General features: G+C 38.2%; 1 pseudogene; it reads left to right on the forward strand.

Annotated features, from left to right (window-relative positions):
- Positions 1–5132: 5132 nt before the first annotated feature.
- Positions 5133–15181, forward strand: LOC106002871 (annotated as a pseudogene).
- The last annotated feature ends 201 nt before the right edge of the window (positions 15182–15382 follow it).

Below are 15382 nucleotides of genomic sequence, written 5' to 3' on the forward strand. Positions count from 1 at the left end.
CTGAAGAGCTGAGGGACAGCGCCCAGGCCCAGAGTTCAGGCCCCATGACCGGACCCCGCCCCCAAAAAAGAAAGAAAACATGAAAGACCACATATTTGGGAATACATTTTCTTTGTGGGTGGGTAGAAGTCTTGTAGTGTGAACTCAAAGCCTAGGCACTTTCCTTAAGTACTTTTGCTCAAGGCTAAATTGTACCACTTGAATCACATCTCTATTTCTAGTTTCTTTGGTGGGTAAATGAAAACATGATTCAGAAACATTTGGCTTTGGATGAGTAACCCCAAAATGACTTTAGTACTTTTTTTTATAGTTAATTAATTACTGCTGACACGTCAATTGTGACTAATTCACTTTTAGTTCATTATGATGTTGTTCTGAGTGAGTTATAATAAAACACTAGTGTAGATAATGTGGAGAGCCTGTGTTTTCTCACTGTTATGGAGGCTGAAAGTGAATTTCTCAAGAGTATGAATATCTCTCTACCCTCATTAATATTGCTTTTTCCAGTTCCATGAAGATGGCTGTAACAAATCACAATTATGTTATGGTTTTGCTAAATTTAATTCTGTAGCAATTTAAAAAAGCTAGACTTTCAAAAAGATGAGGAACAAGAGCTAGCAGAATACTTACAGATATCCATGGGATTATAGAGATAAGAAAAAATAGGACTCTGCTAGATATTTTGCAGGGTAAAATACAGGTAAAAATGATCCTTGTGGCTTTCTAATGCATAGGTAGATACATAGAGTTTAAACTTTCAGCCAAGAGGTAAAGGGTGTTGCCCAGTGTTTCAATGAAGCATTTAAATGGAAATTAAACTAACTTTTAAAAAGGGATTAAAAATGGCCTACACTTTGTAAAAATTTGGGAAGTTATGGATAGTTGCAGGCCTCCCAGACAAAGAAAAGTTTAAAAGGGAAAATTATCCTAAAGTTTATTTCAAAGTAGAAAAGATAAATTAGGATCACCAAAATGATTGCTTAACCTAGTTTGCCATTATAGGTTTTTTTTTATAACAGTTTCCAAAAGGCCCACAATAAAGAACAGAGGACAAGTTTGACACACATAATTTCGCCCCTTAATAAGTTCCAGGTAAGACCATGGTTATAAATCCACTTCCAATGACCATCATTTGCCTTTAGTTGGAGTAAATATGCCCACAAGTAAAGATTCATTGATCTGAAAACTGGTGTCAAGCCAGGCTTGGCAGAGAAAGGTACCTGTGAGATTGTCATCTCTAACCTGCCAGCAGAGTGTTCAAAAGCAGAGTTGGTTTGGAGTTCAAAGTGGCAAAGTACTAGCCTTGATCTGGAGAGCTGAGGGACAATGCTCTAACCCTGAGTTCAAGTCCACCAACCATGCCAAGGATGCACTTATCCCAGCATAGACAAAGGCATTCCTGGAACCCTGAAAATGTTGGTACATGCAGAGGCAGTAAGACACTGCTCCTTGGATGGCAGAGATGGTATCAGATCCTGGAGTCACTTGTGCTTGTCTCTTCAAAGCTTGATCAGAGCCCGGAGGTCATGGGAAGATAGTTTGTAGGCATGCTTAATGCCCATGTCTGTCTAACACAGCATGGACTTCCCAGTCATCTAAGATAGTGTGTAGTAAAAGGTAAAGTTGTAAAATATGAGGGATAATTTAAATCCCAATCCCCTTGTATCTGTTCAAAGTTCCAATTGGCAGTGAGTTTTGAGCTGGCCCAGCCATATTATCTCATCTGTTAAGAAAAGAGAGTTGTGGACCTGAGATTAGGTCCCTATTGAGATCTGACTGCCTACAGAGGCAAGCATTGTTGCAACCACTACAGATCAGGCTACTCAGCCAGCCAGAAAAATGATTTTATAACCCAAACGTTAAACAAGCTGTGCTGCTGTAGGCAAGAAAGGGTCTGTACATCTGTTAAAGGTTAAATGTTGTATATAAGTGACTTTACACAAGCTTTCCAGAGGCAAGTGGAGGTACTTAGAATGCCAATCAGATGCAGTTTAAAAACATCTACTGAGATTTACTACAAAACTCTGGTAAGTAATTGTTACTTAATTGTTTACAAGTTATAGGTAACCTCAATCTCATTGATTTCCTTGTTGCTTTAATTGGACATAAAAAGGGCTTTTGTGACAAAGACTCCTTTTGCCACAGTTCAAAGCCATCCTGAGCACAAAGAATCTCTCTAAAACTCAGTATCCCAGCTAATCAGCCAAGCACCAGTCTGGAGGCATGGCTCAAGGAATCTCACCTCCAAGGAACTCTCTTAGGTGGTAGAGCACTAGCCTTGCAGAAGTGCTCAGAGAGAGTGCCCAGACCTTGAGTTCAAACGCAGTCAATGCCAAATAGGACAAGCTCTCCCAGCAACAGACACTGAAAAACCCCACTCCCCTCCCTCCCTCTCCCTCCCCCCTCCCCCGCACCATCTAGGACAAAATTAGCCCTGAAAATGGAAAACCATGGAGAGGAGTAAGAGGAGATAACATCCTAAATGGAGTCACTTTAGGCTTGGTATTTCAAAATTAATCAGAGCTGGGTGAACAAGAGAAATAGTTGCTTGCCCACCTAATGTCCATACCTGTCTATCTTCTAACTGGACAGAAAGTTCCAAGCTTGTTTTTGCTACTTGCTATTTGTATTTATAGTAGCCCTGACTGGTATTCCCAACTAGTCCATTATCTTCTCCCCTACCTAGTTGTGCAAAAGACACTAGACATCCCCTTTCTCCCTACTGCCCTGAGTATGGGCTAATGCTTCAAATATAACTTTTCATGGCAAATATGTGTTCTTCTATGCCATTCATGTTAATTGACCTTGTTCCCTTGTCATCTTTTTGCCTGATGTATCCAAAAGTCTCCTTTAACAGGATAACAGCCCCCACCAAGGGCAACACCTGGGAGCAAGTCATGGCTATCCTGTTACTACAGGCAACTGGAGACCCCAGCTCCAGTGACTCCTTCCCTTCTCTAGCAGGAAGTAGCCAAAAGAGCCCATGGCATCTGTTGACTCTGGTACCTTTAAATATCTCTGCTACCTCCCTCCTCAGGCTACTATAATCCTAAGGTGGAAAAAGTCTTACTTCCCCCCTCCAGGATCCCAGGAGTCAGGTACCATGCTTTGTGTCTTCTGGTAATCAAGCCTTCCTGGCTTGTTTCTCTCTTGGGCTTCTAAGAGCAATTTTTGCCTGAACAGCAACTTTGCTTTTTATTCAATGTGTCTTGAATTTTAGATAACTATTTTCATGGAAAAAAAAGAAGACCTTTACCAACCTGTCAAGCAGACGCTTCTTGGATGGTAACTGGCCGGGCAATAAAGAAGGAGCCCCTGACTACTTTGCCCCTTTACAAAAGAAGTTGCTCAAGAAGAAATAACCTCCATATCCCCCAGCCTGGTTCCCCTATGTATATTAATCAGCAAATTGGGGAATGTAAGCATTATGCCTGCCATTGGTCTTCAGCTCCACCCAGACCTGGGCTCCTTCCAGCTCTGAGCTTCCAGCCATACAGCTGCCCCCTCCTTCTCTCTTCCCAGACCCACCTGAGCACCCACCTATCTCACTTCCTGCCACAGACCCTCCTGCTATCTGCATAGGGAAAAACGCCATGTGCTCCCTCTACCAGGACATTATGGCCTCTTTAATAAACCTTATAATAATCTTTCTCCTGTGCCTGCCTTCCTATGTGTGGTCCCCTGGGATGAATGTGAAGGATCCTTTTACCTTGTAGATACCCAGTCTCTGCCATAGTCTCTAACTCACTGAGAACCACACAAGCTATTTTCCCTTCATCATCGACTATCCACTGCACGCTCCTGATGACACTACTTGTGATCACTTCCCCAGGATCCTCCAAATCACAGGGACAAAGTTATCAGTACTCTCTTTCTCTCTCATTGTACTCTGAAAACCCATCTAAAATTTCTGGATTTCCATGTCTAACATTCTCTATGTGGACCTCAACACAAAAATATGATGCATTATTTCTGTTTCATGAAATTCTATTACTATATTTACCTTTGCTTTTGTTTATGTTGGTAATTAGCTTTAAACTCATGATGCTTTAATTCTTGGCTTTTATGTTCACAATCTACTCCTTATGGCACACTTCAGATTCTGACATTGTTTTTTTTTGCATCATGAGTCCTCTCATCTGATAAAGGTAATAAAGCGGTGCCCCCTGTTATATTTTCTCTTCCAAGATGTTTATAAAAACTACATGGAAAACTATGATATTTTAAATAAAAAATATGTATATGTATTTTTGTAGACCGTGGGGCATGAACTCTGGGCCTGGGTGCTGTCCTTCAGCTGTTCAGCTCAAGGCTAGGGCTCTACTTTTTCTGTTCATGTGATGTTGAGGAATCAAACCCATGGCCTCATGCATGTGAGACAAGCACTCTACCACTGAACCACATTGCAAGCCCTTGAAAAATGTTTTTAAAAGTGGATTCATCACAGAACTTTAAATAAAAACTTAGTAATTTAATGGAATTTTCTTGCACATGTAAACAACAGTAAAATATTGCAGAATGTTTTTAAAAGATGAGGAATATAGATTAACTAACATTGAGCATCTCATGTGTAAAAGTAGCATTCAGAAACTCTGTATGAAGTTAGATCCATACAAATAGTTCAGATTTCCCATTTCTTGGGACTTTACACAGGAACTTGAGCATGTCCCAACTCTTCACAATTGTGAACTTCTTGGCTCTGAGTGACACTTGGTGTAGAAGGCAAGATTTCATTCATCATATCATCATGGTGCGAGGTCATCCTCGAACGTGCACATTGAACACCTGGCACCATACACACTGCCATAGGCCTTATTGTTTCAAAAAATAAATCCCACATTCACACGTTACTACTAGGCCTGGATATGAAACCATTTTAAAATGACAAAAAATGAGCAGCAAGCAAAATGGACTTTAACTGTGGTGAAATTTTCAGGGCAAATTAAGGATATTGGTGACATGGAAAAACAATAAAATTGGATTTGAAGAAGCCCCATGTCTGCAGAGTTGCTGGAGCCTGTGAGCTGTGAGATCTAGGGACAGAGTCTCAGCCTCACCGCTGCTTATGCCACCGTCCAGAGACCAATGACCCCTTGTCTTTCCTCCACCTTCAGGACACAGAACATCCAGTCATGGAAAGAAATGACATGGTGCAGAAGGCCGAAATGGCCAAGCAGGCTGAGCGAAATGCTGACATGGCAGCCTGCATCAAGTCTGTAAGTGAGCAAGAAGCTGAATTACCTAATGAGGAAAGGAATCTTCTCTCAGCTGCTTATTGGAGCCCATAGGTCTCTTGGAGGGTAGTTTCAAGTATTGAGCAAAAGACAGAAGGTGCTGAGAAAAATCAGCAGATTGTTTGAGATCACAGAAAGAATTGAGAACAAGCTAAGAGATCTGCAATGATATACTGTCTCTTTTGGGAAAGTTTTTGATCCCTAACGCTTCACAAGCAGAGAGCAAAGTCTCCTATTTGAGAATGAAGAAAGACTGCTACCACATCATGTCTGAGGTTGCTGCTGGTGATGACAAGAAAGGAATTGTAAATCAGTCACACCAAGCAAACCAAGAAGTTTTTGAGATCAGCAAAAAGGAAATTCAACCAATGCATCCTATCAGATTGTGTCTGACCCTTAACTTCTCAGTGTTCTATTATGAGATTCTGAACTCCCCAGAGGAAGTTTCCTTTCTTGAAAACACAGCTTTTGATGAAGTCATTGCTGAACTTTATACTTTATGTGGGTTATGTTCCTTCTATTTTAATTTCTGTATTACCATGTGTTTTTTGTTTGTTTGTTTCATATTAGGAGAGTAGAGCCTGTTAACATTTAGTGAGTTATCCGTTTTCATCATGAGATGGCCACTATGATGATGTGGAATTTTTAAATGTTATAAATGTTTGGCATGTGCTTTGGTTCATGGTGACTTCACAAGGGCCAGTGTTGAAACTGATGCCATGTCTAAGCAAAGAAATCTTCCTACATATTGGTTTCTACTGGTGGGGAATAAGAGGGAAATTGGTTCCAGTCACAGTTGTAGTTATTGTGGGTATTATAAAGTTTTGGAGCCCTTGTAGTGGCTCAAACGATATTCCATGGCTATTCCAAGTTGGAATCATTTATTTCTGTGGAAGAGTCTATTTCAGTGAGCACACCTTTGACTACAGCAGCAGAAGTGTTCTTTCAGACAAAGTTGTGATGCAATTAACTCTGGAAAAGGGCAGAAACAGTTCCCATTCCAATATTTGTGAAGTTACCTGCTGTTTGCTCAAATTATTTTTGCTACACATTTTATTTGTATTTCAATGTTTTAGACAACCTAAGAACTGATGTAAAAGTAAAGGTGTAGTAAAAATGAACTGCTTGGTATTGACTATTCATGTATATTCAGCAAAGCCATAAACAAAAAACCCTATTTTGGGAAATGGAAAGACTTGGAAAAAATTATATAAGTGAAGTAAGTCAGGCCCAAAGAAACTTAGGTCCCATGGTTTCCCTTATTTGCAATAACTAGTATATGTCTGAGTCAAGCAGAAAAGGTCAGATAAGTTGATGTTAGGGAAATGAACACTAAGATATGTATTCAAATTTTTTTTCTTTCAGGTGATTGTTTCTAACAAATTTAAAAGATTATTTCCTTGTTGCTTTGTATGTCCCTCCCCCATGGTATACCATGTGCTTTCACTGTATTTGAGGTTAGTATAATTTGTGGAGGGGAAGGGGAAAAAATTGCCTAAATAGGGATACAGGTGGATCCATTGCAACAATGAGATGATATGTGGAAGATGTTATGTGGAAAAATGAACTTTACAACTTTGGTGGGGGGGGAGCAGGATTGGGTTGGGGGATGGGGGGAGGATGGGAAGGGATTGGAAGGGGAAACAAAGGAGGAGGCTACAATGCTTGATAAGAAATGTACTCATTATCTTGTCCATGTTATTGAACCCCTTTGTACAGTATTTTCACAATAAAAAACCCTATGTATTTAACTTATTTTTAGATTCTTTATCCTTCTGTGATTTTTTTTCATTTTTGCTATGTGCCTCAAACACCTGTGTTGTAAAATAAAACTAATTAACCGGGAAATAAGATGATGGCCTGCTTTGTTGAATGTCTTTTGAAATTTTCATGAACAATCAAGCATAATTGTTAAGAACACATGTATTAAGTTCATTTAAGTGGAATAAAACATTTTTGAATGGACTTTTCAACTACTTTCTCTATTATTTGTCATGTAAATCTTTCTTTTGAGTTTGAATCTCCTCTAAGGAGATTGTACATTATTAGAAAATTGTTTCTTAGTCCCTTTTGGCAGGTAATAGGCTTTTACCGAGTTAAAGTGCAAAGTTTATCATAACAACAAAAATACTAATGTAACTACCAAATACCTCCCATACTCCCCATTCTCCCCTCACCTCAAAAGCAAAAGTGTTTTTTTCTCCCTTGAGGAGTGAAAAATTGGCCCATATGACATTGGGTAGCATTAACTGTAAATTCTATGCTTCCTAATCCGTTTTGGTTTTTCAGAATTTCTTGGTACAGTTTGCCTTCGATTTTGGTCATTCTGTTTATCAGGTGCATAGGACTTCCTTCTTTTTTTAAGCCTTCTACCTTGTCACTTGTCTTAGTGGCTGTGTACTTGGGAAATGGCCACATGATCTTTCTGGCTCTACATACTCTGTAAGATCCCTTGTTCCTTTGCTTGCATCCCATAAACTATTTCCAACATCCTCTACTGCAGCACATCTTACCTTTCTTGATGAGATTGTGTATCTCTTATAAACTCTATCCCAAATGGTCTGTCTGTCATTTTTGCCACTAAATCTTTCTTCTCGCAATAATGATGAGGCTGTTATACCTAAATCTCATCCTACAGAATATTTCTTTGGTACATAACAGAAAACAGCAAACAAAAATGTCATTTGAAAAGGTGCATTTGTTTTTTCTTACAGAATGTAAGATCCTCTAGAGCAGGCAATATTTTCTGTATGTTCTATTGTGCCTAGTACACTTTAAATGCTCAATAAATACTGATGGTCTGAGGCAAAAAATATCTGCCTTCTTTATTTGAGATACCAGCTATACCAATTACTTGAGTTCGATATAGTTTTAAAATAAAAATTTGCAGTTATGTTGAAGACAGTCAGACATATAGACATACATTTATGTATATAAACACACATATATTGCTTTGGTGTAAGCAGTAAGATTACATTTGCCTAACATAAAATATAAAATCAATGCTATATATAAATCAGTACAAACTCACCCAGTCAATTGAATCCACCCAAATTCCTTCATAAAACCTGTAAACTTTTCAGCTCTTTTGCACAAGTGTTAGCTCTTCTGACTAATCTCATCTCAAAAGAACCCAAGACCAATATCAGGGCCTTTAAACAGGCACCCAAAGAGGTGAGATCCATTTTCAAAGATGGGATATTAGTAAAATTATTAAATTATTTGGGATTGAAAAACCAAAGAAATCAAGATCTCTACAAAGAAGGGGACCAAAACGAAAGGAATTTAGTTCAGTCATAAACTAAAAACACAGTTCACCTTGATGTGAATAGTTTCTCTGACATATCAGCACCGTCAGTAATTATTCCTGGTTCTACATTTGGTACTTTTGCTTCTCTCTGAAAAACTTGGGGAGGTTTTTCATGTAACAAAAAAAATCTCTTTTGCTTCACTATTTATGCAGTGAGTGTTAATAGTTTACCGAAGGACCTTTTGTGGTCACTAGGCCCCAGATGTAATATAAATAACAAGACTCATGTTCTTATAGTTAAACTGAGTTCCATCCATTTGTAGGTTCTCAAGTAAGTTAGGATGGAAAGAAATTAGAGAGGCTGTTGCATTAAGAAAGTAACAATTAACACATTGCAAATATGCTTATAGGGTCTTTCTTCAATTTTTAGCCTTTCCCTAGAAAATTGTGTTGTCATAGGACAATGAAAATTTTTTAATTACAAAAATCATTAAAAGGCATGGACCTATTTATTGGTAAAGACAAAATGCATTTGCGGGACTGGAATTGAAAAAATAATTAAAAGGAATTGGGGTAATAATGGAGCTTACTGTTTTTAATTCCTCATGCAGGACTGCATGAAGGAAAGAATCCTGCTCAGTGCAATCAAGTCCCACTTGAAGAAAATGGGGTAGCAGTTGCTAAGGCCAACAGCAATATGACCACTGTCAATATGGATGACCAGCTTAGCAAATCAATGAGCACTAGCAACATGTCTTTGATGTCATTGGAATAGGTAAGAAATGCCCTAATATTGCTTTCTACTCTCATGGATCTTCACAGAGCTAGGAAACTAAGCATGTTCTTCCTCGACAGTCATCTAGCAGTTTTATAAAATTGCAGTTTCATGCTTGGTGATTAGAAAGAAAAATTGGAAATTGTGCGCTCAGCAATAAAAGAGATGTATTATTAGTTTAAAATGGTGTGCATTAGGCTAGTTTTGTTTTTCTAGTACTGGGAATCAAACTCAGAGTCTCTGGTAAAGAACTGCTACACTTGTGTTTCTTTGAGACTCAGTCTTCCTATGTTACCTAGAATGGCCTTCTTCTCCTGAGCTTGAATGATTCTCCCTGTTCAGCCTTAGAAGTTCTTGGACTATAGGTGTATCACTGGGCCTGGAACGATTAGGCCTACACATTTATTTTGAGACAAATTCCTAGGGAGCTTTCACCAGGAAGTTAGGAATTCTCTGGTGATGCTGCATTATCAGTAAAGGAACTGTGTTGTCCCAAATGATGCCTGACTATTCCTGACTGTGTGGCAAATGTCAGAGGTCAGGACACAAGCCTGGTTTCTAGAAGTGGCCCCTGACTCTTCCCACACTCAGGACCTGGGATAACAAAGATTTATTCCAAAGTCTAATGGGTAACACCTGGGAAGACAATATGAGATAGCTTAGAGTGACTGAGAGGAACTTTCAGGATCATAGAAGAGGGAGGAATTCACACTGAAATAGCGCATGCAAACAAAGACAAAAACACACTGGTTTGGGGCAAGCAATCAAGCATCACAGAGACCTACCTTTCACTTCACACTTGCACCTCACCCACATTCCACTGATCTCCCCAAACCACCATCTGTTTGAACAGCAATGGTGGTGAGGTGTATGCTCTAAGAGCATTCCTCCCACCCACAGGATGCATTTCACTATTTAGCTGAACAAATTGTTTAAAAAATGGTAATGGGAACACCATGAGTTCAAGCCACAAGAGCAACAATGAACATCAAAGGAAAGAAAAGAAAAGAAATTAAAAGAAAAGAAAAGAATCTTAAAATAACGGAAAAATTTGGAAAGAGCCAAAAACGACTTAAGATTTCAAAAATGGAATTTGGGCATTTCTGGGAAATTATTAGATTTTTTTAAAAAAATTAAATGGTGCAAGGATTATGCTGTAAATCTAGCAATTCTGCTAGTTTATTGCAGTGTATACATTAAAGCATGAAAAATGATCCAAGAATCAGTTTAGTGCCTGCGAATACCTATTTATATTGAACAGGGAGCTATTCCAAAATGTAAAGAAATCAGATGTAATTTACATTCAACAGAATTTATCTGTTAAACACAAACAAAAGCAAAGAATCTCATAACCTCAATTACATTAGTAGATCTAAGAATTAAAAAGTCAACTTATTTCATGGTTCCAATACTTGTCCATTTCTCGGATATTCTAAAAATGTTTCAGGAGACACATAGTGATTTTCATTTAAAAACAAACAAAAAAACCTCACCTATGCTCATGCAAGCAGGAGAAAACCTCCCCATGCATCCCTGCAGTCCTAAGACAAAGGGACTAGCATTAATGGAAAATACTTCCTCTCAGAGTGGCACCATGCATTGTGGGAATTGTAGTCTATGTTGCAGCACAGATCCTTTGAAAGTGCAGGGTTTGTATTCTCTATTTTTTTTTTTAAAGCAGGGCAAAGATCCTTCTGCGCATGTGCCTCCCCACCCACTGTGGGTGTTTCCAGACTGCAAATTCCAGTTCCTTTCCAGTTGGCTTGCTGCTAGAAGGTTTCTCTTCAGTGGAGCTTAGGAGGTGTAACTTGAAGGGATCTCAGGCTGCAGAACCAATATCAGGTAGGAACTGCGAGCTGGATACAAAACACAAGGTGAAATTGATCCTCCATGTGTTCATCCAGCCTGGGGCTAATGATTTGTTCAGGGTTCAAGAGTTTGTGCTGCCACAACTCTTGTGACTCCAGGTGTCAGAAACTGGCTTGCAACGTTCTGACAGCTAGTTGGGAGGTTCTCCAGAATAGGAGAAAGTGTGCATTTAGATTTCCATGACGGTGAAATTCTGCTGTTAACACGCGACTTTATTATCTTTGCCCAGGTGTAAGATGAGCATGGTAACAATTGCAGTAAAATTGTGAGGGGTGTGCCTGATTTGACTCCATTTATATTGCAGTTGTATTTTGGGTTTCTGTGTTGTTTCTCCTAGAGGTGTCTCCGCTCTTCTCCTGCATTGTTAGCTTTCTTAGTACTGCTGGCTTTAGTTCACACGTGTTTGTACACGACCTTTCAAGCAACAGGTCTACATGAGATATTACAGTAGTGTGTGATGGTCCTGTTATTTTTTCTTTTAGTTAAGCAATGAATCCTAGCAATGTTTGAAGAAGGATACCTTGTCAACTCTGACAAGCCCTACAGAGAAGAGGCAGAAAGGCAAAGGAAGGACATGTTTTCAGGTTCCTTGCCTTAGCAAAGATTGGTTCTACTTCCTAGAACACAAGACTCAGGTGGTACTCTTTCCTCTAACTCTCCCAATCACTTGATGCTGTTGGAAGGTTTACACTAACTAGTAGGAGGGGAAATGAACTTGCCTGAGGAATCAGTCAGAACCTAGTGCTCAGAAGGGACATGGGGCTGTGGTTTGTGGTGGAGGAATTATTGTCACAAGTGAAACTATCTATCTCTGTTCTTACTAATTTATTCAGCCTGTTCACACTATCAATTCTTGTACATGATCTCTCAAATGTCTCACCGGTGGATATACTGATAGTAGCCTTATAGCGTTGGTTTTTACCTGCAGTTGAGAATGTGTTTGTCATGACGTGTTACAGAAGGAAATTAAAGTACTGTTTCTTGCTCAAAGTGGTGTGTTTTTTAGATGTAACGTATAATGAGGTTTTAGGTAGTGTTCTCTATTTTGTCTCAATCTGCTCAAAGAAGTATTATTTCACTTAAGAAATTCTTCATGGAAATTGAAGTCAATGAAGCTTGAACATTCCTTTAAAATATGTTAGTGAAACATGTTGATCCCTTTTATGCTTTGCACTTCCTATGGATTTTCCTAGCTTAAAATGTTACTAGCATGGATATTCTCGACTTTATCTGTCCTTGACAAGTTACAATTTCTCCACTAGATTACTGAGCCTAATTTACATCATTTAAAATGAGAGACTGCCTAAATATGTATTCCAAAACAATTGTTCAATAGAATTTAAATACAGTACAATAAAATGCTCTTTTTTGTGTGCTGGACCTGGTTCTTGGACTCGAACTGGACATTGACCCTGAGCTCCTTTTGTTCCAGCATAATGTTCTACCACTTAAGCCACATTTCCACTTCTAGGTATTTTAGTAGTTTATTGGAGATCAGAGTCTCTTAGACTTTCCTGCCCCAGCTGGCTTCAATCTGTGGTGCTCAGATCTCAAACTTCTGAGTAGCTAGGATTACAACCACGAGCCACCAGAGCCCAGTTACAAAATAAACTCTTTTAAACATAGATTATGTTTGTAATGAAATAATATGAAATAGCAGACTTTAAATTTAAGGAGGATACTCTAAATCTCAAAACAAAAAGAAAATATCCCACCCTGAAATCTACAACACTTGTGGTTTTGAGTAATGGAATATGGATAATTAGCCTACAGAAAATTCTTGTAACTTTTTAAAAGTAAGAAACCATTCTTGTGACGTGTAACAATCCAAAATGAATGTACAAATGTTGTTTTTAAGTGATTCATACTGTTTCTTAGCAAAAAGGACCTAACTGAAGTTTACAGAGTAGATTTTCATATTTCATATGTCACTGTAAAGTTTATGTTATTTTATATAAAGAGTTTCTCTTCCATATAGTTGTGTAAAAAAAATCCTCTGGATAGTAGCATTTCCTGTGTAAAAGCCAAACAATAAATATAAGAAAAAGCATATAGGTATTTAAATCATTTTTTATTTTTATAAATCTGTATTTTGGGGTGTCCTCAGCTTAGAATTTTGTGTTAGTATTATTTGTGCAACATAAGATTTTAATCTTCTGGTTCTTTGCTGTGATTGTGTGGTTGGTGTTCTGTCACTCCTATGACTAATATTTCATGTTTCATCTTTACTAAGCCCTTTATCTCCCAGAGAATGGCCACAATTCTTCACAGAATTGTTTAGGAAAGTGACCGTTAGGGACTTCTCAAACCTGTATTTACATAACCTTTACTGATTACATAAAGTAGGCTAAATGACAAATTTCAAGTTATTGCTCAAGGGTGCTCCAAGAATTTGGATGCAGGTAAATGTGCCATTTGAAAACCATTACTGAAATATTATAATACAAGTAATATGTATTATACATTTTCCTGTACAATTGTGCGTGAGGTAATATTGAGTTATAACGTATATTCTCTCCATGGAGTTTAAATATATAAATTAATAAGGCAGAGTGCAAAAGATACCACCTCACTCCAGTTAGAATGGCTATAATCAAGAACCCTAATAACAGATGCTGGAGGGGATGTGGACAGAAGGGAACCCTACTGCATTGTTGGTGGGAGTGTAAACTTGTTCAACCACTTTGAAAAGTAGTATGGAGGCTCCTCAAAAGACTCCACATAGAGCTCCCCTATGACTCAGCAATCCCACTTTTGGGCATTTACTCAAATTTTCACAAACAAGACCACACTAAAGCTACCTGCATGACTATGATTATTGCAGCATTGTTTACCATAGCTAAGATATGGAACCAACCCAGATGCCCCTCAGTAGATGAATGCATCAAGAAAATGTGGTATATATACACAATGGAATTCTATGCCTCCATCAGAAAGAATGACATTGCTCCATTTGTTACAAAATGGAAAGGCTTGGAAAAAATTATATTAATTGAAGTAAGCCAGGCCCAAAGAAACATAGGTCCCATGGTTTCCCTCATTTGAAATAACTAGTATATGACTGAGTCAAGCAGAAAAGGTCATTTAACTTGATGTTAGGGAAATGAATCCTAAGATATATATTCGAATTTTTTTTTCTTTCATGCAATTGTTTCTAACACATTTATAAGATTATTTCCTTGTTGTTTTGTATGTCCCTCCCCCACGGTATAACACCTGCTTTCACTGTATTTGATGTTGCCATAATTTGTGGAGGGGAAGGGAAAAAACAAATCCTTTAAAGAGGGATACAGGTGGACCCATTGCAACAATGAGACGTACAGTTGTTATGTGGAAAATGAACTTTACAACTTTGGTGGGGGGGAAAGGATGTGGGAGGGGGTGGGGGTAGGAGGTGGTGGGAAGGGGAAACAAAGGAGGAGGCTACAATGCTGGATAAGAAGTGTAGTCATTATCTTGCCCATGTAATTGTAACTCCTCTGTACAGTATGTTCACAATAATTTTGAAAAAACAGTTCAATGGAGCCCTAGGATCCATTTTAATGAATAGAAAAATAATTCATACAACCCTAAATGTATTTCCTTAATAACTAGTGGTATTAAAGGTGTGGATTTTTGTTTTAATTATTCAATTATTTTTAGGAACCTGAGTTTTTATGAATTCTGTATGTATATTAACCTAGAATACTGTTTGTCTACCAACTAATGGACTGTGGAGTCATCTTCAGTGGAGCATTTAATACTCTACTTGAGACATCCAATATTCTTCGCCCATAAGAAGGCTTTGTGTTTTTTCACTCCATGTATAATGTTTTGAGCAGGAAAATCTGGGCATAATCACACAGGTTCTTTCCTGACTATGTCAATTGCCTTTTCTCCAAGCCATGCTTCCAGAATCTTCTCTTCATTGTCAACAGCAAGAAAGAATGAGAGGATCTCTGGTGAGTTGCTTTTTATATCTCATTTTTTACATTCCATTTTAGGAAGCTAAGTTTATCCAAGATTTAAAAACAAAAAAAAAGATTCAGCTTCAAGAACTTGCTCCTAAATCAGGTAAAGATGGTTTTTAGAATGAGTAGATTATAAAATGTTACAATCTGTCTTATTGAGGGCAGACTTGCTTGGAGTTTTCTGATATGAGATAAAGTAGTCACACTTGTTTTGTGATTCAATGCCATTGAGGGTGTCACTTGTCATGTAAAGTGGACATTTGCTGACAACTTGTCAGAGATCACCTCCTTATTAGTAATGTTG

This window comes from Dipodomys ordii, unplaced genomic scaffold, assembly GCF_000151885.1.
Source record: "Dipodomys ordii isolate 6190 unplaced genomic scaffold, Dord_2.0 Scaffold1000003786, whole genome shotgun sequence".
Taxonomy (NCBI): Eukaryota; Metazoa; Chordata; class Mammalia; order Rodentia; family Heteromyidae; genus Dipodomys; species Dipodomys ordii.